At 39.1% G+C, this 23,084-nt stretch overlaps 2 pseudogenes; both read right to left on the bottom strand.

Annotated features, from left to right (window-relative positions):
• Window positions 1-8,198: 8,198 nt before the first annotated feature.
• Window positions 8,199-9,150, bottom strand: LOC101105794 (olfactory receptor 5D18-like; annotated as a pseudogene).
• A 6,324-nt stretch (window positions 9,151-15,474) lies between these two features.
• LOC101105545 (olfactory receptor 5L1-like) lies at window positions 15,475-16,556 on the bottom strand (annotated as a pseudogene).
• Between the last annotated feature and the right edge of the window lie 6,528 nt (window positions 16,557-23,084).

The raw sequence follows: 23,084 nt of genomic DNA, 5'->3' as shown, positions 1-23,084 counted from the left end.
TTATGATAAGAACTTAGAATGTCAAACAACAGGGTAAAAGTTGAGCTACAAGTATATTATGGGAAATTATGCAGCTTTCAGAAGAGCTTTGAATGACCTGAAAAATGACTAAGAAAATGGCAAGTTAAAAACAGAAAGCCAGATCACAAAGACAGAATACAGTATACCTATACATAAGTCATAGAGCATATTTAATTCTCAAACCATCCAAGAAACAAATATTTTTACCAATATTTCATTCCAATTGCTTTAAAAGTGCATCCAGAAATTTGCCTACTTTTTTTTGAATAAAGGAGAGATATATTCAAAGCCTTTGATATGTAGAAAATACCAACAAAGGGTAAGACCATGCTTATTTATTGTCTCTCCTGATCCTAAGTAACAATAAAATGACTTAGTAGCACCTACTGCTTATTCCTGGAGGAAAGGGAATCTGGACTAAAAGTCAACACAGCCAGATTTTTCCTTATTCTTCAAATAACTTGAAAGAGGTAAACGATATGTGAATTAAGGAATCTTGGTTTGAATACAAGTAATAATTCTGATGACATGCATTGCTCTCTTCAATGGCCAGTAATAAGTGAGTTGTCTTTTCTGATTTTGAAGTAGTAAATAATTTTGAAAACCTTTTCCTGTTTTTTAAGTTCTAAAGATGAAAATTGGGCTGCTGATTACTTATAGAGCAGGAGTGATGTTGATCCCTGTTGGACATTTGTCAATGTCTGGAGATACAGTTGGCTGTCACAACAGGAAGGGGTGCTTCTGACATCTAGAGGGCAGACTACAGATGCTGCTAAACAGTGTGCAGGCACAGGACGGCGTCTCCTTCCCCATTCTCACCCTCCTCACACACCCACAACATAAGCAAAATCCAAAATATAATCTGGCCCCCAATGTTAATAGTATCACATTTGAGAAAACTGCTGTAGAGATACATGGCCTTGGCACAAGGTCAGACTACTGGCTCTCCTGTCTGCTTCAGAGGTGGTGCGCATGCCTCTGCTCCTCTGTCCGCAGTCCTGAGGACCCCTCACCACCACTCTCAGCATCAGAGTGACTCTCAGGAGAATCTCCCTGCTGTCTTTCCCAGGTTCTGTGGATGGAGTTAATGTGAGAAAAGAAGAAGAGGGAAGGGGAGAGGAATCAAGCATATTCCCCAATTGGCTCACACTCTTTCCCCTGTTACACTAATAGCCATTACAAGATATTTCATTCTACAGATCAAATTTCTCCCATTTCCTGTCGAGATCAGTTTTCAGTAGGTAAAGGGAAAACACTTTCATAGAGTTCTCCAAACTTGGCATTTGTTAAAACAGTCTCCAAATACAGACTTTTAAAAATTATTTCTAATGTCATTTCCCTCTTTTACAGCTCCTCCTTCTCTGACACATGGCTAATAATAAATCACCCTCACTAGAAAACAAACAAAGAAGTTTCCAGACATCGGGAAATATCATTCAGTCCATTCCTCCCCAAAATATAGTCCCACCAACATGTTGATCGGTATTGCTCCCTGTGTTTCTGAGGATGCAATGAGGGAAAATGTCACAGGCTTTATGTTTTCATGTGTGTGTATCTAGGGGCCCACATCCTTTAAGAAGCCAGAACCAATCATTGGTCTCTGTGGGATCTCAATCAGATATCAAGAAAACAACATCATCTTGGGACTCAAACAATGAATGCCTTTCATAAGATGTAAAAAGAGGGGGGGAAACTCTCCTGAGTTGGTAAATGTTATTGTAAGACAACATGATTTCTTTCAGAGTTTATGATAAATTAGTGTTGTATGCTGCATCTAGACATTGCACTATGAACCAGATAATGTTGCCATTATGACGTATGTGAATGAGTCTTATAAACTCTGCCGGTCTTACACTCAAAGCTCCTTTCTGGAGGACATAGGGTGTGAAGTCACAACAGCATCCTACTAAATACCAGAAGGGGGTGGGAACAATGAACCTCCTTTGCTGAGAATAATAGCAACTGCTCACACTTACTCACCACTTTCTATGTGTTAGGTACTGTTCTGAATACAGCTATTAACACATTTCATTTTAAGCACAGTTACGCAGCTTTGTTAATGTGGTGACTGAGGCACAGGCAGTTGTCACTTGCACAAAGTCATAGATGGAATCACTGATAGAATGAACGTATATGTTGCATTTTGGTGTCTGCACCCATGTGGCTCTGTGAGGAAGAGCAGAGCTGATGGATGGTGCTGGATGCAGACCCTACTCACTGCAGAGACCGTTCATGGGTCTGCCTGCAGCGTCTCTCCCAGGTCTGCTGCTTCTCCGCCCGTGTCATCTTTTCCTAAACCGACAGGGTTCGAACGATATGATGTTGTTTGTGAATATCAAACATTCACGAACTCTGTGACTCTAAATAGTACCAAGTAAACTGGTTTCCAAATTCTCAACGGCTTTCATGTGTTTCCCTAAAATTGATTCATCTGACAATTTCCCGAGATCGTGGAGTGTTTCTGCCTCTCCATTCCACCGAGTACTTTCACTATTCCTTTTGTTTCATTTTTCAAAAGTAAAGATTCCTGTTATCCATTCACATATTACTATGAGAATCACCCAAATTAGAAAAGTAATAGCAAACTTCCAAAATCTAAAACATAAGAATACTGTGAAAAGCTGTGTTCCATGAAATTTGTTTGAATTAAGACATTTCAAGCTCATGGTATGACTTCTTGTTTCCCTCTAGATTATATAACTTTCTTTTCTCCGAAATTATGGGCATTGGACATGTATTTCAGCCAATACAGTGATGTTTTGGTATTATATATAAAACTCATTACTATTATATATAGTAAATTCATGATGATATCGCATTAGCATCATTTTTTTTTGGTCATTGTTCTTAGTATACCCTGAAAGCATTGCCATAAAATGCATCTCCCTGGAGAGAGTCTCATGGCAGAAAGAGTAAAAAGACAGCATCATTTGCAGTGATGTTTATATTATCCATGCAACCCACTCATAGAAAACTGCTTTGCATATCTATCTTAAAGATAAAGCAGAAATTTTTATTAAAATGGATTTAAATATAAATATTTAACTGAAATTTATTTTATAGGCATTGCACATAAATTAAGTACTACAAATACTAAGATCTAAGTTTTTGATAACCTGTATTTGTAGCACATAAGGTCATATTGTTTGAGTGAATCATTTCATCTAAAGATTCAATGACATCAACAGTACGTTAAAATTTCTAAACTTTTTAATTGTACATTTTAACTGAGCTACCTTCAAACAGAAGGAAAGCAGAAATGCTTAATTGCTATATGATAAGACTTGGGAAGGTGATTGTGGTAGCATCAGAAATTAAGAAAATCAATTGTATTTTAAGACAGCACAACTAACTACTCCAAAACTTATGAGTTAAAAACAGCTGCTTATGGTATAGATCACTGATGATCTGATCCAGAGGTGACTGATCTTCACTGGTACCTTTGTGAAAGTTACTCAGTCATGTCCGACTCTGCAATCCCATGAACTTCTCCATGTTTGTGATCCCATGGAATTTTCCAAGCCAGAATACTGGAGAGGGTAGCCTTTCCCTCCTCCAGGGGATCTTCCTAACCCAGGGATCAAACCCAGGTCTCCCTTACTGCAGCAGATTCTTTATGAGCTTAGCCACAAGGGAAGCCCAAGAATACCGGAGTGGGTAGCCTATCCCTTCTCCAGGGAATCTTCATGACCCAGGAATCAAACTGGGGTCTCCTGCATTGCAAGAAGATTCTTTACCAACTGAGCTATCAGGGAAGCTGGTATGTTCATGTGGGTTATTAGCTTGTCAGGCTTGGTGATCTAAGACAGCTCATACTTCAGTCTGGAGGTTGGCTACGATGCTATTTCATGGGATAATGTTGTGACCTATATTGCTCATTTACCAATATGATAATCTGTGCTTGTTCACATGACAGCTATTCAAAGAGGCTATGCAAATCCAAGGGATTTTGACATTGCTACAGGGCCTTTCTTATAACTGACACAATATTTCACTTCAAGGACCTTATATTAGCCAAAATCACTCACAAAAGTCGCTTAAGCTTAAAAAAAAATCGGAGGAATTGATTTGACCATTTGATCAGAAGAAAAGAAAAATGTGGGCATGCCTAGTTAAGTGGAGAATTGGGATCATGCTTGCAATATATCACACATGGTAAAAAAAAAAAAATCCTTTTGAAAGACAGGATCTCCAAAAATTTAGCCTTAAGCAAACTGGAAGACAATCTAATCTTCTTGCAATGCAGGAGACCCCAGTTTTTGTTTAAAGAATTACTTTGAAAAATTTGATGAAAGATCATTTTAAAAAATTGAATGGAAGATCGGCATGTCAGTACTATTCCAGCACAATTTCTGACAGTTTCTATTCCCACTTACCATTAATACTCCCAAATATTCTCAGTATTTTCATCTATTAAAAAGTGGGCATTGAGAAATTTGTTTAGACATATTGAGGGGAGAAGGAGAAGGGTGTTTAAGTTTTTCGAGCAAAAGTGAGCTATTGATGTTAGAGAAATCCGATATTTCTAATTTGCCTTATTAAATAGACCCTAATACTAATGTTTAGGCTTCCTTGGGGGCTGAGCAGTGAAGAATCTGCCTGCCATTGTAGGAGACACGGATTCAACCCCTGGGTCTGGAAGGTCCCCTAGAGAAGGAAATGGCTATCCACTCCAGTATTCTTACCTGGGAGAGCCTATGGACAGAGGAGCCTGGTGGGCTACAGTCCAGAGGGTCACAAAAAGTTGGATGCAACTTAGTCAGTAAACCACAACAACCACAACAAAACTAATGACTATCAGGTTTACATTTTATTTTGAATATGGTTACACAAATTCAGACTCAAATTGAAGAAAGTAGGAAAACTGCTAGACCATTCAGGTATGATCTAAATCAAATCCCTTATGATTATACAGTGGAAGTGAGAAATAGATTTAAGGGCCTAGATCTGATAGATAGAGTGCCTGATGAACTATGGAATGAGGTTTGTGACATTGTACAGGAGACAGGGATCAAGACCATCCCCATGGAAAAGAAATGCAAAAAACCAAAATGGCTGTCTGGGGAGGCCTTAAAGAAGAGGCAAAAAGCAAAGGAGAAAAGGAAAGATATAAACATCTGAATGCAGAGTTCCAGAGAATATCAAGAAGAGATAAGAAAGCCTTCTTCAGTGATCAATGCAAAGAAATAGAGGAAAACAACAGAATGGGAAAGACTAGAGATCTCTTTAAGAAAATTAGAGATACCAAGGGAACATTTCATGCAAAGATGGGCTCGATAAAGGACAGAAATGGTATGGACCTAACAGAAGCAGAAGATATTAAGAAGAGGTGGCAAGAATACACAGAAGAACTGTACAAAAAAGATCTTAATGACCCAGATAACCATGATGGTGTGATCACTAATCTAGAGCCAGACATCCTGGAATGTGAAGTCAAGTGGGCCTTAGAAAGCATCACTATGAACAAAGCCAGTGGAGGTGATGGAATTCCAGTGGAGCTGTTTCAAATCCTGAAAGATGATGCTGTGAAAGTGCTGCACTCAATATGCCAGCAAATTTGGAGAACTCAGCAGTGGCCACAGGACTGGAAATGGTCCTTTTCATTCCAATCCCAAAGAAAGGCAATGCCAAAGAATGCTCAAACTACCACACAATTGCACTCATCTCACATGCTAGTAAAGTAATGCTCAAAATTCTCCAAGCCAGGCTTCAACAATACGTGAATGGTGGACTTCCTGATGTTCAAGCTGGTTTTAGAAAAGGCAGAGGAACGAGAGATCAAATTGCCAACATCCACTGGATCATCGAAAAAGCAAAAGAGTTCCAGAAAAACATCTATTTCTGCTTTATTAGCTATGCCAAAGCCTTTGACTGTGTGGATCACACTAAGCTGTGGAAAATTCTGAAAGAGATGGGAATACCAGGCCACCTGACCTGCCTCTTGAGAAATCTGTATGCAGGTCAGGAAGCAGCAGTTCAAACTGGACATGGAACAACAGACAGGTTCCAAATAGGAAAAGGAGTATGTCAAGGCTGTATATTGTCACCCTGCTTATTTAACTTCTATGCAGAGTACATCATGAGAAACGTTGGACTGGAAGAAACACAAGCTGGAATCAAGATTGCTGGGAGAAATATCAATAACCTCAGATATGCAGATGACACCACCCTTATGGCAGAAAGTGAAGAGGAGCTAAAAGCCTCTTGATGAAAGTAAAAGAGGAGAGTGAAAAAGTTGGCTTAAAGCTCAACATTCAGAAAACGAAGATCATGGCATCCGGTCCCATCACTTCATGGGAAATAGATGGGGAAACAGTGGAAACAGTGTCAGACTTTATTTTTTGGGCTCCAAAATCACTGCAGATGGTGATTGCAGCCATGAAATTAAGAGGTGCTTACTTCTTGGAAGAAAAGTTATGACCAAACTAGATAGTATATTCAAACGCAGAGACATTACTTTGCTGACTAAGGTCCGTCTAGTCAAGGCTATAGTTTCTCTGGTAGTCATGTATGGATGTGAGAGTTGGACTGTGAAGAAGGCTGAGCAGTGAAGAATTGCTGCTTTTGAACCGTGGTGTTGGAGAAGACTCTTGAGAGTCCCTTGGACTGCAAGGAGATCCAACCAGTCCATTCTGAAGGAGATCAGCCCTGGGATTTCTTTGGAAGGAATGATGCTAAAGCTGAAACTCCAGTACTTTGGCCACCTCACATGAAGAGTTGACTCATTGGAAAAGACTCTGATGCTGGGAGGGATTGGGGGCAGGAGGAGAAGGGGACGACCGAGGATGAGATGGCTGGATGGCATCATGGACTCGATGGACGCGAGTCTGAGTGAACTCCGGGAGTTGGTGATGGACAGGGAGGCCTGGCGTGCTGCGATCCATGGAGTCACAAAGAGTGGGACACGACTGAGCGACTGAACTGAACTGATGGTTACACAGGTAATTAGTTTTCAAATCTTTGGGCAACTGCAAGCACTTCTTGTTTTATTTTGTTTAAGGTGCTAGTTCAGTTGAGAAAGATACCGACATTATATTTAGGACAGAAAAAAACATGAAGAATTGATAATATTTTTGATGTCTTCATAGGCAAAATAACAGAAAATGAAAGTGGCTTCATTGTGTTGGACTCTTTTTGACCTTACGGACTATATAGTCCATGAAATTTTCTAGGCCAGAATGCTAGAGTGGGTAGCCTTTCCCTTCTCCAGGGGATCCTTCCAACCCAGGGATCAAACCTAGGTCATCTGCATTGCAGGCAGATTCTTTACCAGCTGAGTCACAAGGGAAGCCCAGGAAAATAGAATGAAATGCCAATTGGGTGGTCACTTGTCATGTTTCACTTTTGCATGTAAGATGTTCTGAGAATGAGTTCTCCATTTTTAAGCCTCTGGTGAAGTTTATCATAGCTGTTCATGCTGCCATATTGGAGTTCTTTAGAAAACATATTCAGAATATAGATAGTGTCTTATCAGCTTTCCTTCATGCCAAGTAACCTGTATATACAATACAACCCAAATACTCCAACACACAGGCAAATATACACATGAATTAGACAGCATTCGCTCAATAAAATTTTGTTGTGTCATCAGCACATTGCTGCATTCTGATCTTGTTTGTCATGATTTAGTCTCCTGGATGAGACTCCTGCATATGTCTCCTAAAACTCTGTCTCTTCGGTTATCCAAGAGAAGTCAACATAATACCTATTTTATGAAGGACTAGAACTTTTATTACTTTTTTCCCAGTAAGAGACAGAGTCATTTAGTGTCGTTGAGCCAAAATTCATGTTCTTCAACTTTACAGCATTTAACGCTTTTTAAAAAGCTTAGTTTGTATTCAGATATAGCCTTTTTACAGACAATGTTGTAATAGTTTCAGGTGAAAAGTGAAGGGACCCAGATCTATACATATATACATGTATCCTTTCACCCACAGACACTCCTCCCATCCAGGGTGCCACATAACATTGAGAAGAGTTCCATGTGCTATACAGTAAATCCTTGTTGGCTATCCATTTTAAATAGAAGAGTGTTCATATCCATCCCGAACACCCTAACTATCCCTTTCCCCCATCATTCCCCAAGCTCAGCATTCACAAATTTTACAGCATTCACTCTTCATTAATCTAAATGTATCTTTAAAAACCAACGTTTGCAGACACACTACATTTACATATCAAGGAAAAATTCTACTATTATAATAATGCTCAATAAGAAACATTTTAGAGCCCATGATGTTGGAGACTGTGTCCTTGACATCCTTATTTCTCAACATGGGGATGACCTCCGTGTAAAACCCAGACGCCACTTTGACTTTGTGCCTGGAGGGTGTGGAGTTGGGCACAGAGTAGAGGAAGAGGATGGCGCCGGGGAAGATGCTGATGGCGGTCAGGCGGGAGGCGCAGGTGGAGAAGGCTTTGCGGCGACCACAGGCTGAATGCATCTGGAGGATGGCGATAACAATAAACGCGTTAAGACAGGAGAATGATGAAGAGTGTGCTGACCTCATTAAAGGTGGAGAAAATGAAAAGCAGCAACTGGTTGAGATAAGTATAAGAGCAAGAGAGGGAAAGCAGGGAGGAGAACTCACAGAAGAAGTGATCAATTGTGTTGAAACCTTGAAATGACAATTAGCTAACAGAACATGTGAATGTCAAGGAGCAGGGTGTTCCCCAGGCATAAGATCCAACCACTAACATGACACAGAGTCTCTGGGACATGGCCACTCTGTAGAGCAGAGGGTTGCAGATGGCCACGAAGCGGTCATAGGCCATCACAGCTAATAAAAAGGACTCAGTCAACACAATGGCACAAAAGAAAAAGAATTGCATTACACAGTCTACAAATGAAATGGTTCTGTCTTCTACCATGAGATTCACCATGGTCTTGGGAGCAATGATGGAGGAATAACAGAAATCCATAAAGGGGAGGTGGCTGAGGGAAAAGTACATGGGGGTGTGCAGTTTGAGGTTAATTTTGATGATTACAATCATCCCAAGATTCCCTACCACAGTGACACTGTAGATGGCGAAGAATATCAAGAAGAGGGGCACTTGCAACTCTGGGTAATAGGAGAAGCCCAGGAGAGTGAACGTGGCCCCACTTTTATTTCTCTCTGATAGAAACATGGTTTCTGTTTGTTAGACTATGAATCATCCCTGGAAACAAACATATTAGAGAGAATGAGGACGTAAGACCCTCGGTTAATGCCTCCTTTCCAAAGCTGGAAGATGAAGCAAAGTGTCTCTTTTAGAAACTCTCTCTGTGTTTCTTATGCACTATTGCTAAATGTCTAAAATTTTTAAAAGATAACAATTTAAACTTTTCTTTAAATAGCACAGTACCATTATTGAACTTTTAAGTTCTGAATTATAATTTCAACATTTAGAGATAATATGAAATCAAAAGATTTGGGAGTTATTTTAAGTGAAATCCTTCTATAACACTTTTAGGTCTTCTTGAACATTATAAATTCATAAAAGATTAACCTAGCCTAGTACCATAACTGATTATTTCAGTCCTAAAACTAGTAGCAGAAGTGAGAAAATTCTAAATAAATTACATTTTGCATCACATGTTCACAGTGCGACACTGAGAATGACCCCTCTAACAGTTACATCTGTGCCTTTATTGTTCATTCCACATGATACTTTAACATTTACTTTTGTTTCTGACTCAGTAAATCTATTGTCAAGATAAACCTGAGTTAATTTTTTTCAGATAGTGTTCTTCTCAACCCAGGGAGCCCTAATGATCAATCCCACCACATTGCTTGTGGAATAATAACACTGGACAAATAACAAGGATAATAATACAGACTAGGTCTTTATCGAAGACATGACAAAGCACAAGACAGAGATCCTTGACTTTCCCTGTAACATGCAAATAAGAATCAATCTACACATCTGTGACTGGAATCTTGATCCAGACTCCCACAAATTTTCCGTTTGTCTGAAAGAGAATCTATGTTCAATGTCTTAGTACTAAGATACTTCATTTATTCATAATCATGTTCCAATTTGTGAACAAACTAGTGATCTTAAATCTGTGGGAAATTGTCCAATGAAAGTGTACATATCAGAGAGCTATACTAGAAGGCAGTATCAGGTGAGATGAGAAAGGAACTTAAGAAAAATTTAACTAACACTAATAAAGATTCGAACATAGAAATGTCCATAAATAAAGACATTTATTCTGTCCCTAAATTACCTGTAAAAGAGAAAGATCAAACATTTAATATAGTACTGCACTGTGATGATATTTCATGAGAAAATACTAATAGAAAAAAATCTTATTTCTCTAATTGGTGACCAGTGACTTCTCAGGGGGATAGTGGTAAAGAATCCACCTGCCAATATAGGAGAAGCAAGAGATGCATGTTCAGTTTCTGGGTTGGAAAGATCCTCTGGTGGAGGAAATGGCAACCCGCTCCAGTATTCTTGACTGGAAAATTATGTGGACAGGGTTGGGTTGGCTCTATAGTCCATGGAGTCACAAAGAATAGGACACAACTGAGCGGCTCAGCACACACGCATGGACAGTTGGTGACCAACACCTCTTAGACCCTACCATACCAGGACTATTCTCTATCATTTCCGATAAGGCTGTTTCTAGTTCCACAACTCAAGAAATAGATTTTATGTGGCTCAGCAGTGATGCCAGATCATAGGCAAAACTGAGACACTCAAGATCCCTATGTCTTCCTATACTCATAAATTTGAGTATCAGTTTAATAAAGACAACCTCAAAAGACAATCTATCACAAAGCTAGACATTCTAACTATAGCTGATTTATTTAAGCCACTTAAAAATTAATATTAAACTAATGTTTTATTTCATGCAATAGATTTTGTGACCCAAATGTTATTTTTAAATTGCTGGTGAGTTTCTTTGCATTTAGGAAATATGACAGCTCATATATTTCCTATACCTTTCTTCTCTATTTTGTTTAATTTTTGCTGTCAAGGCTGCTTTACATACCTAATTAAAAATAGTGCCTTTTACTCTTCTTTCCCTAGAATTTGTTTAATCTCTGCTTACTTTTTATTAAATGTTTGTCTTTACTTCAATTTGACTACTCCTTCAAAAGCTTGTAGAAACCACATAATGCACCTTCCACAGATTCTCAGAGCTCTTCTAACCCTCCATCCCAGGCACTTGTTGGTGTTCTGTCCCTCCATTGTTTCAGACTCTTTTGTGAACCCATGGGCTGTATGTAGCTCGCCAGACTCCTATGCCCGTGGAATTTTTTTCCAGGCAAGAATACTGAAGGGGGTTACCATTTCCTACTCCAGGGGATGTTCCTAACCCAGGGATCAAACCCAAGTCGCTTGCATCTCCTGCACTGGCAGCAGATTCTTTCCCACTGTTCCACTAGGGAAGCCCTGTTGTTTTAGGGGCTTAGCTGAACCAGTTCGACACAAAGCTCTGTAGGCTGAGTCCACTTCCTCTTCCTTTAGTATTACTCAAGGACTCTCTATGTCTAAATTGTAAATTTCTACTCATACTGTTTTTCTAATACCCTACTTAGAAAATAATATTAATTTTTGTTTAGAATCTTATTTTTGAATTTACTTTTGATTGGAAGGGATATATACAGATATATCCCCTCCCTCTTGAGCCTCCCCCCTCCCTCCCATGCCTTCTCTTAGGTCATCACAGAGCGTCAGGCTGAGCTCCTGTGTTTCACAGCAGCTTCCCACGAGCTGTCTGTTGTACATACCTGCTGATGAGTGAAAGTAGGACCTCTCCTGGTTGGAGTGATGGATATAGTCTTCCATCTAGAGTCACAACCTATGGGGCATAAACCCTAGAGACTGTTGTCTCATTCTCTTAAAGCCTTGAAATAATTAAAATTAATCACAATTCTCTGATGTAATTCTTTCTTGTGTTCTAGAAAACCTGGAGCAGTGTTGTGGCATTTCACATGAACATTTGTAGGTTAAAATCACTTCTCTCAGACCCTTCCTCACACTGATACTTTTCATAATTATAAAAATTATGCAATTATATATGAAATCATTATTAAATATTAATTGAATGACTACAATATGCCAGGCATAACCTTGTTCCTCCATACTATTACTCTAACATATGGGAGAAATATGAAGGTCCAGCGTTTAGATCATCATGATTCATTCAGAGTTAAAGCAGAGATATTTGCAAAGTTAAATATTAAGTTTGGACAATGAACTGATCCTGCTAAAATAACTGTTCTGTTATGCTCGGTTGCACCACCACATCCATTCCATTAATTATTTGTTTGTTGAATTGTTGAAATAACACATATTCATTGTAGAAACCAAGGACTATAGAGTTTAAATAAGGAACATGAACACAGTAGAAATAATTTTTATTAATTCAACTCCATTTCAAATCTCACAGTCAAGTTTAGTAAATATCACCAACATTACCTGAAGTAAAAGATAAAGGTGAGCATCTCCAGTGGTGCAGTGTGGGCATCATTTATCCCCTGATATGATGTGGTGAGAAACTTCACCTCTATGATATTCTTTCAGCAAAATCTATTATCTCATCTTACTATAAGAAAATTATTAGGCAAACCCATATCTGCAAGCATTCTACAGGATACCTCATCCATACTCCTTAGAATTACTGAAGCCAAAAAAAAAAGGAAAGAGTCAAAATCTGTCACAGATCAGACATTAGGGAGAGATGATGACAGTACAGTGTGGTACCTGGATTGGGTCCAAGAAAATAAAGAGATAATTAAAGGGAAAAAGCTGATGGAATCCAAGTAAAATTTAGATTTTAGTGATCATATTGTACTAATATTTATTTTTATTTTAATGTGATAAGAACATTTCACATAAGACCTACCAAATTAAGATATTTTAAATGTACAATACAGTATTGTTGACTACCAATGTAATATTTGTAAGTATATCTCTGGAACTCATTTAACTTGCTTAATAGATATTTTATGTCCGTTGATTTGTAACTTCCTGTTTTTCCCTCCTCTCGCCTCTGACACCTATCATCCACTTTTTGAGTCCATAAACATATAAGTGAATTAATACAGTATTTGTCTTTCTGTGACTGACATATTTCACTAAGCGTACTGTCATCCATGTGGTAATTTACTGCATAATTTCTTTCTTTTTTTATGTCGTTTTATGTGCATACCACATTTTCTTGATCCACTTTTTGGTCCATAGACATTTTGGTTATTTCTAATCTTTGTTATTGTGACTAGCTCTGCAATGAACAAGGGAATGCTAATATCTCTTTGAAATCATCATTTTAATTCTTTTGAATTAAATAAATATTTGAATTAAATAAATAAATATTCAGAAGCAGGATTACTGGATTATCCATATATTTAATTTTTATACAATGAAAAGCTACCATACTATTTTCACAAGTATATTTAAGTAACAATCAGGAGGCAATTTTTCCATGTCAGTTCTCACTATGATAAAATTCTTTATCAGTGATCTTTTTCAGAGTTCTTCAATCATGGCACTATTGATATTTTGGGCTGGATTGTTGTTTTTATGGGGAGCTATCCTGTGCAGCTTCTCTGGCCTTTGTCCACTAGATGACAGTAACTTCACCCCTGGTCCCTGCACTGTGACACCAAAAATGCCTCCAGATATTGTCTATTGTCCCCTTGGGAGGTGAGGGGAAGTGAGTAAACCACTGACCACCTTTTACTCAATTCTGGTAGATTTTTATGTCCTTCTAGTTAACTTATATGCAATTAAATATCTATTTCCTTATCTCCCAAATGCTATTATTTAAGCAATCTGTATTATCAACAAATCTAGTAAGCATGGTATGCAAAACGTTTATCCTTACAATTTCTTCCCATTGTTTTTGTTTGTGGTCTTGTGAGTCAGCCTTTGTGTTTTCCATGCCTTAAAATCTTATTTAGAGGCAACCTTGCTGATTCTATTTCTCCAGAAGTTTAGTTTTAGTTCCTTTAAATTCAGTTTGGGTTAAATACCTGTCAATCCTCCCTTGCACAGTTCTACCCCGAAATGGCAGAAGCAGAGATACATGCACCAAAGAGTCTCAGGGCCCCTGTGTCCTCACACTCCCAGGAAACACTTGTTCAGGACACTGCTATGAAGGAGTCCAGCTAAGCCAGGCCCTTCTACATATCTTTCTGGAAAGTATGCACTTCCTGTTCCTGTTGTTTGCAGTGACTCAAAATTCCCCCAAGTGATTTCCCTCATGAAGAAATAACTGAAGCTAAGGTATCTATTAGAGATTCTACATGGGACTGTGGGAAAGGCAGCCCCCCTCCACCCTCCAGAGGACTTGTGGATTTACTGGGAAGGCTGAGACTACTATGTCTCCTCCACTCCCTGTGGCACAAGGCCCTAGAGAGAATCCCTTGCCTTCTTCAGAGGCTCAGAACAAGCAATTAAAGCTAATTATCGTTTCCTGATGCAATTTATATTTCTTGAAAACATGAAGAAAAAACAACAGCAAATTTAGAAATATTTTATGTGAAAGTAAATCAAAAGTTTGACTGTTGTCTTCTCATCAAGTTCCATTATCATTCCCAGAGACTCCAAAACTGTTGGATAATAACATCATAGCAAAAGGTATCTAGATTTCACAGCAAACATTTCTCCTTTTTAAGTACATTGCTTTCTGCTTTTAATTTATTTTAAATTTACTAAGGTATAATTGACCAACAGACTTTATATATATGTAAGGTGTAAATTTTATGTTTATATATATATATATATATATATATGGTAGATTTGTCTAAAATCACATACAATGATACAGACAAAATACGCAATGAAACTAGTGTTCTTCTTATTGCTTGCCTGTTTGCTTCTCAATTCATATATTTCTCAGCTAAATATTACCTAATGACCTAAAAATGTCAAAAGAAACTAACAAAGAAACACTGAATTAGATGCTCTTCATGTTAGAATTATAAATTATAATTTTCTGTATGACAAAAATATCCTGAACAAGGTCTAATTCCTGTAATTTGAAAGATAGTTCTGCTTGGAATGTGTATTCCATCAAAAAACTCTAAAGGAATTAAATGTGCTACTGGAGGGGAATAGAATTTCAGAATATGCTTATGTGTGCGTAAAATCAAACATGTGCTCTTCACTGAAAAATAACAGCCATTCAATTTTGAAGTTAATCGTAGTTTCCATAATGGATAGAGAAATAAAATGTGAGTTCTTTAATGAACTTATGAAAGTTTTACAGAAAACTAAATGTGTGTTTTAACAGTCCATTGCCCAGAACCATTTAAATAATTTTAGATTGAATAAGAACAGGGAAGCAGACTGCAAATTTTGCTATATGCTCAACCCAAATTGACAGGATACAAGGTACAAAGATAAGTGAGTCAACAAGATTCATTCATAGCTACCCGCTTCTATTCACCCTTTTCAGCATTACAGCACATCATCACCCTTTCACCTGCCTCCAATTTGGAACCCTGAGTCCTGCTAGGAAAATATTCTCTGGGAAAATATTTTGAAGCTCACCACTTTTCTGAGAGCTTCTTTCACATCCTTGTTCCTCAGACTATAGATCAAGGGGTTCACCATGGGGATCACTACAGTGTAGAACACTGTGGCCACTTTGTCAGTATCCATGCTGTTGCCAGATTGGGGCCGGCAATAAATGAAAGGATTGTTCAGTGAAAGACAATGATAGCAGCGAGGTAGGAAGCACAGGTGGAAAAGGCTTTGCACCTTCCCTCTGCTGAGTGCATCCTCAGGATGGTGATGAGAATAAACAGGTAGGACGTGAGGATGACCATGATGGTGATGATCTCATAAAAAATGGCCACAGAGTATAGCACCAATTGATTCCCAATGACATCAGAGCAAGCAAGAAACAAGAGGGGGGGAGATCACAAAAGAAATGGTTGATCATATTTGATCTGTAGGATGGGATCTGAAGAGCTAAACACAAGTGAATCACAGAACATACAGCACCATTGAGATAGCAACAAGACACCAACTCCACACAGAGATTTCGGGACATGGTGACCACGTAGAGCAGTGGGTCACAGATGGCCACAAAGCGACCATAGGCCATCACTGCCAGCAGAATGACCTCAGTTACCCCAAATGTGCAAAACAGGTAGAATTGCACAGTGCATTCCAGGAAGGAAATGGCTGTGTCTTCTTTTAGTGAGTGAAAGTGAAGTCGCTCAGTCGTGTCTGACTCTTTGTGACCCCATGGACACCAGGCCCCTCCATCCATGGGATTTTCTAGGCAAGAGTACTGGAGTGGGTTGCTATTTCCTTCTCCTGTCTTCTTTTAAGATGTTAGCTATCATCTTTGGTGTGCTGATTGTGGAGTAACAGAAATCCACAAAGGACAAGTGGCTGAGGAAAAAGTACATGGGGATGTGGAGTCCAGAGCTGACCTGAATGAGAGCAATCATGCCCAGATTTCCCCAAACTGTGACTCCATAGATGGAAAGAAACAGCTGGAAGAGGAAGACTCTGAGCTCAGGGGCATCTGAGAATCCAAGGAGGATGAAGTCTGTCACAGCAGTGCAGTTTTCCTTGTCCATGTTCCTAATTTACTGGGTATGGAGTAAAATATTAATAGTCATTCCGCATTATATCATCCTTGATACAGTTTTGCCTCTCTTAAAAAAGACATGATAATGCATACTGTCCCATAAAGTTAGTGTAGTGATTTTGTTAATTACACTATACAATTCACTATTCAAATTCACTGCTTTAGATTTATTTGAAGTTCTAAAGAAAGAAAGACAAAGTTAGTCTCTCAGTCGTGTCTGAATCTTTGCCACGCCATGGACGGACTTTTCTGTCTATGGGATTCTCCAGGCAAGAATATTGGAGTGGGTTGCCATTCTCTTCTCCAGGAGATCTTCCCCACTCACAGATCTAAGCTGGGTCTCCCGCATTGCAGGCAGACCCTTTACCATCTGAGCCACCAGGAACAACAAAGATGTGAATATGAAATTAACAGAAATGGTTGCTGCTGCATTGCACCATTATTTATGAAAGCAAAACTTAGAAATATGGTGTAAATCTCAAAGAAATAATCCAAGTTATGGTATACATTTATATACAGGACTTCCCTGGTAGCTCAGACGGTAGAGAATCTGCCTGCAATGTGGGAGGTCCAGGTTCGATCCCTGAGTTGTGAAGATCCCCTGGAGGAGGGAATTGTCTACCCACTCCAGTGTTTTTGCCTAGAGAATTCTGTGAGCAGAGGAGCCTGGGGGTTACAGTCCATGGAGTTGCTAAGAGTTGTACACAATTGAGTGACTTGTTAGAGTTTCATATTTATACTATATAGCCATCATTTTTCATACATATATAAAAACTAGGCAGCTTTTTGAAGAATTGTTAAGGACTTTACTAATGACCATGAAAAGTGGCATGTGACAAATGCTAAGCCATATTGCACAGATAAAATATTATATATGTACATAAATTTCATCATATATCCAATCATTACAACATCAGTAAAATGTAGCTATTTTATAACAATTTGTTACAAAGAAAAAGCAATGGAGACTCTTGTTATGGGTTGCATTGGAGAAGGAAGGTGGGATTTTTTAAGGAAAAGATAAGGCATGTGATACATAGAAAATGCCATATAAGAACATGCTCATTTCCCCTCCCTCTGACCCTTGGTAATTGCTTTAGAGGCATGAGTTGCTTTATCCTGGATGAAAGAGGCTCTGGACTAAAACTCAAAATGTCATTTGTAACAGGGATAAGAAACCTGCTATGGAGAGACACCTCTGTTTCTCTCATGTCTGCTTCAGAGGTTGGTCTCATGTTTCTGTTCTTCCGTGAACAGTTCTGGGACTTCACTGGTGGCTCAACAGTAAAGAATCTGCCTGCAATGCAGGAGACGTGAAGACACACGTCCAATCTCTGGGCCAGGAAAATCCCCTGGAGACGGAAATGGCAACCCACTTCAGTATTCTTGCCTGGGGAATCCCATGGACAAAGGGGCTTGGAGGGCTACTATCCATGTGGTCTCAAAAGGGTCGGACACAATTGAGCGATTAAACAACAGAAAAACAAACAGCCCTGAGGATCCCTCACTACCACTCTCAGGAGAATCTCCCTGCGGTCTTCCCCAGGTTCCCTGGAGGCAGTTAACGTGACAGAGGAGGAAGTGCAAAGGTGGGAGAAATCAAGCATTCTTCCCAATTTGCTCACACTCACTTTCCTCTTACACTAATAGCCATTACAAGATATTTGGTTTTGCAGATTAAATTGCTATCATTTCTCTTTGAGATTGTTCCTCTAAAACTTTAAATACTTTCATAAAAGAGTGTCTGTAACATGGCATTTCTTAAAACACCCTCTAAGAGAGAACTTTTTGGGGTGTTAGTTCTAGAAGGTCTTGTAGGTCTTCACAGAACTGTTCAATTTCAGCTTCTTCAGCATTACTGGTCGGGGCATAGACTTGGATTACTGTGATATTGAATGGTTTGCCTTGAAAACAAACAGAGATCATTCTGTCGTTTTTGAGATTGCATCCAAGTACTGCATTTTGCACTCTTGTTGACCATGATGGTTACTCCATTTCTTCTGAGGGATTCCTCCCCACAGTAGTAGATATAATGGTCATCTGAGTTAAATTCGCCCATTCCATCTTAGTTCACTGATTCCTAGAATGTCAATGTTCACTCTTGTCATCTCCTGTTTGACCACTTCCAACTTGCCTTGATTCATGGACCTAACTTTCAGGGGTCCTATGCAATATTGTTCTTTACAGCATCGGATCTTGCTTCTATCACCAGTCCCATCCACAACTGGGTGTTGCTTTTGCTTTGGCTCCATCCCTTCATTCTTTCTGGAGTTATTTCTCCACTAATCTCCAGTAGCATATTGGGCACCTACTGAGCTGGGGAGTTCATCTTTCAGTTTTGTATCTTTTCATACTTTTCATATTGTTCATGGGGTTCTCAAGGCAAGAATACTGAAGTGGTTTGCCATTGCCTTCTCCAGCGGACCACATTCTGTTATGTCTGGACATGGAACAACAGACTGGTTTCAAATAGGAAAAGGAGTACCTGAAGGCTGTATACTGTCACCCTGCTTATTTAACTTCTATGCAGAGTAAAGGTCTGTCTAGTCAAGGCTATGGTTTTTCCAGTGGTCATGTATGGATATGAGAGTTGGACTATAAAAAAAGCTGAGCACAAAAGAATTGATGCTTTTGAACTGTGGTGTTTGAGAAGACTCTTGAGAGTCCCTTGGACTGCAAGGAGATACAACCAGTCAATCTTAAAGGAGATCAGTCCTGAATATTCATTGGAAGGACTGATGTTGAAGCTGAAACTACAATACTTTGGCCACCTGATGTGAAGAGCTGACTCATTTGAAAAGACCCTGATGCTGGGAGATTGGGGGCAGGAGGAGAAGGGGACGACCGAGGATGAGATGGTTGGATGAAATCATCGACTCAATGGGCATGGGTTTGGGTGGACTCTGGGTGTTGGCGTTGGACAGGGAGACCTGGCATACTGCAGGTCATGGGATCCCAAAGAATCAGAAACGGCTGAGTGACTGAACTGAACTAAGTACAGATGCTTAAAAATAAATCAGTACCACTGCTCTCCAATTCCCCCCAAATCAGAGTGTCCTCCTGCCAACCAGCCTATGGGATAGACATTGCTTCTTTTGTTTCTGAAGATGGTATGCAGCAAAATGATACAGACTCTACGGTTTCATTTGTGTCTGTCTCTGGGACCCATATTCCTTAAGCTTCTGAAACCAATCATTGATCTCTGTAGGCCCTCAGCAGAATATCAAGAAAGCAACATCATCTTGGGACTCAAATAATTAATGAGTTTTATGAGATAAAAGAGAGGTAAAACTATCCCAAGTGGGTACATGTTATTATCAATACAATCAAACATGATTCACTCCAGAGGTCACGATGAACTGCAGACCACTGTAGGCTGCATGCTAACATTGCTCTGTTCACCAGGACCTACGTTGTCATTATGAAATATAATAGGACTTCTCAACTTTGCCTGTCATATACAGAATCTTCTTCCTTGAGGGCTTAGTGTCTGAGGTCACACCAGAGTTTTGCCAAATATCAGAGAAGGGTAAGAATATTGAGCTTCCTTTCCTGAGAATATTAGCTGATCACTCACAGTTTGCATGTTCTGAATACAACTATTAACATGTTTGATTTTTATTAAAATAAGTTAGGTAAGTACAGTTATGTACCATTACTAATAAGAAACCAAGGCAAAGACAGCTGTCACTTGCACAAAATCATAAGTGGAATCCCTGATAGGATGAGCCTGCATGCTGCATTTGGGTTTCTGCCATCCAGGTAACCCTGTGCAGAAGAGCAGAGCTCCTGCATGGTTCTGAATGGCATCCCTCCTGCTCAGTGCAGAGACCATTTAATGTGTTTGTCTGAAGGATCTCTCCCAGGTCTGCTTCTTCTCTAACTGTGTGAATGATGTCTCCCTAAGCCAACAGTGTTCAAAGGGTAGGCTGTGGTTTGTGTCTTTGGATATACAAAATGTTTCAAGAATTCTTTGAATATAATTAGTTACAGGTAATTGGTTTCCAAATTCTTGACAATTTATATGGCCTTCGCTAAATTGATCCATCTGACAAGTTTCTGAGTTTGAGAAGTGTTTCTGTATCTTATTTCTATCTAGCACTCTCACTATTCCTTTTCTGTCATTTTTTCAGAAGCAAAGATTCCTCTTTTCCATTCACATAATACTCTGTGAATTACCTCAAGTAGAAACTCAAAATCAATTTTCCAAAACCTAAAACACAAGAACACTGTGGAATGTTAATTTCCAAGAAGCCTAAACTGTGCTTTAAAGGAGACTCTTCAAACCTATGGTTTGAATTCTTATTTCTCTCTGACATAATATATAATTATATATAATTATGATATATAATTATATCTATATTTATGTGTATGGAAAATTATGACACTGGATGTGTTTTACCCAATACAGTGATGTTTTGAAATTAAATATTAATAGATTGTCATTAGTTTGAAATTCTTAATACACTCTAAACTTGTTTTCACAAAATGTATCATCTGAACAAGGCTGTATATTGTCAAATCTACATATTGTCACCTTGCTTATTTAACTTCTATGCAGAGTACATTATGAGAAATGCTGGGCTGGAGGGAGCACAAGCTGGAATCAAAATTGCCAGGAGAAATATCAATAATCTCAGATATGCAGATGACACCACCCTTATGGCAGAAAGTGAAGAGGAACTAAAGAGCCTCTTGATGAAAGTGAAAGTGGAGAGCGAAAAAGTTGGCTTAAAGCTCAACATTCAGAAAACTAAGATCAAGGCATCTGGTCCCATCACTTCAGGGCAAATAGATGGGGAAACAGTGGAAACAGTGGCTGACTTTATTTTTCTGGGCTCCAAAATCACTGCAGATGGGGATTGCAGCCATGAAATTAAAAGATGCTTACTCCTTGGAAGGAAAGTTATGACCAAGCTAGACAGCATATTCAAAAGCAGAGACATTACTTTGCCAACATAGGTCCGTCTAGTCAAGGCTATGGTTTTTCCAGTGGTCATGTATGGATGTGAGAGTTGGACTATAAAGAAAGCTGAGCACCAAAGAATTGATGCTTTTGAACTGTGGTGTTGGAGAAGACTCTTGAAAGTCCCTTGGACTGCAAAGTGATCCAACCAGTCCATCCTAAAGGAGATCTGTCCTGAGTGTTCATTGGTAGGACTGATGTTGAAGCTGAAACTCCAATACTTTGACCACCTGATGCAAAGAGCTGGCTCATTTGAAAAGACCCTGATGCTGGGAAAGATTGAGGGCAGGAGGAGTAGGGGACAACAGAGGATGAGATGGTTGGATGGCATCACCGACTCAATGGACATGGGTTTGGATGTACTCCGGGAGTTGGTGATGGACAGGGAGGCCTGGCATGCTGCGGTTCATGGGGTCACAAAGAATCGGACACGACTGAGTGACTGAACTGAACTGAATGACAAAAACACAAAACCAAAATCTATAAAGTGCATCATCGGCAGTGGCCCTTTATATGTCTGGGAAACACATTCACAGGAAAGATGCTTTGCATATTTGTTTATCTTAACTTATAGACATGGCAGGTGTTTTAAATAATTGATTTAAATATAAAAATTTATTGACATTTATTTCATAGTCATTTGTCATAAATTGAGTAATATAAATATGCAGTTTGGTTTGATGAACTGTATTTAAACCACATAGTGAAAGTGAAAGTGAAGTCGCTCAGTCATGTCCGATTCTTTGCGACCCCATGGACTGTAGTCTATTAGGTTCCACTGTCCATGGTATTTTCCAGGCAAGAATACTGGAATGGGTTGCCATTTCCTACTCCAGGAGATCTTCTTGACCCAGGGATTGAACCCAGGTCTCCTGCATTGTAGGCAGATGCTTTACCATCTGAGCCACCAGGGAAGCTTCTATTTAAACCACATAAAATAACATTTCAGAAGAATTTTAGAAAGTTGGAATTACATCAACAATATGTTAAAATTTCCAACTTTCAAATTTCATTGTTTTAATCAAATTTATCCTATGTGGAAGAATAGCAGGCACGTTTAATTGTTATATAATAAGCAGTACTTAATACTAAATACATAATGAGGATACGTAAGTACTCATTCATTTATGCATTCATGTTTAAACATGTTTATTATAGGCTTACCCAGAGATAAGAATTATTTTAGTTACTTCAGGAAGAAAGAAAGAATATTCCTTTGTCAAAAATTTATATTTAAGGGGGACAGTTTAATACATTAATCTCTTCAGTTCAGTTCAGTCACTCAGTCATGCCCGACTCTTTGCGACCCCATGAATCGCAGCACTCCAGGCCTCCCTGTCCATCACCAACTCCTGGAGTTCACTCAGACTCACGTCCATCGAGTCCGTGATGCCATCCAGCCATCTCATCCTCTGTCGTCCCCTTCTCCTCCTGCCCCCAATCCCTCCCAGCATCAGAGTCTTTTTCAATGAGTCATCTCTTCGCATGAGGTGGCCAAAGTACTGGAGTTTCAGCTTTAGCATCATTCCTTCCAAAGAAATCCCAGGGCTG

This window comes from Ovis aries, chromosome 23 (genome assembly GCF_016772045.2).
Source record: "Ovis aries strain OAR_USU_Benz2616 breed Rambouillet chromosome 23, ARS-UI_Ramb_v3.0, whole genome shotgun sequence".
Taxonomy (NCBI): domain Eukaryota; kingdom Metazoa; phylum Chordata; class Mammalia; order Artiodactyla; family Bovidae; genus Ovis; species Ovis aries.
Note: the sequence above shows the minus strand (reverse complement) of the source record. Positions and strands in the feature narration are given on the sequence as shown.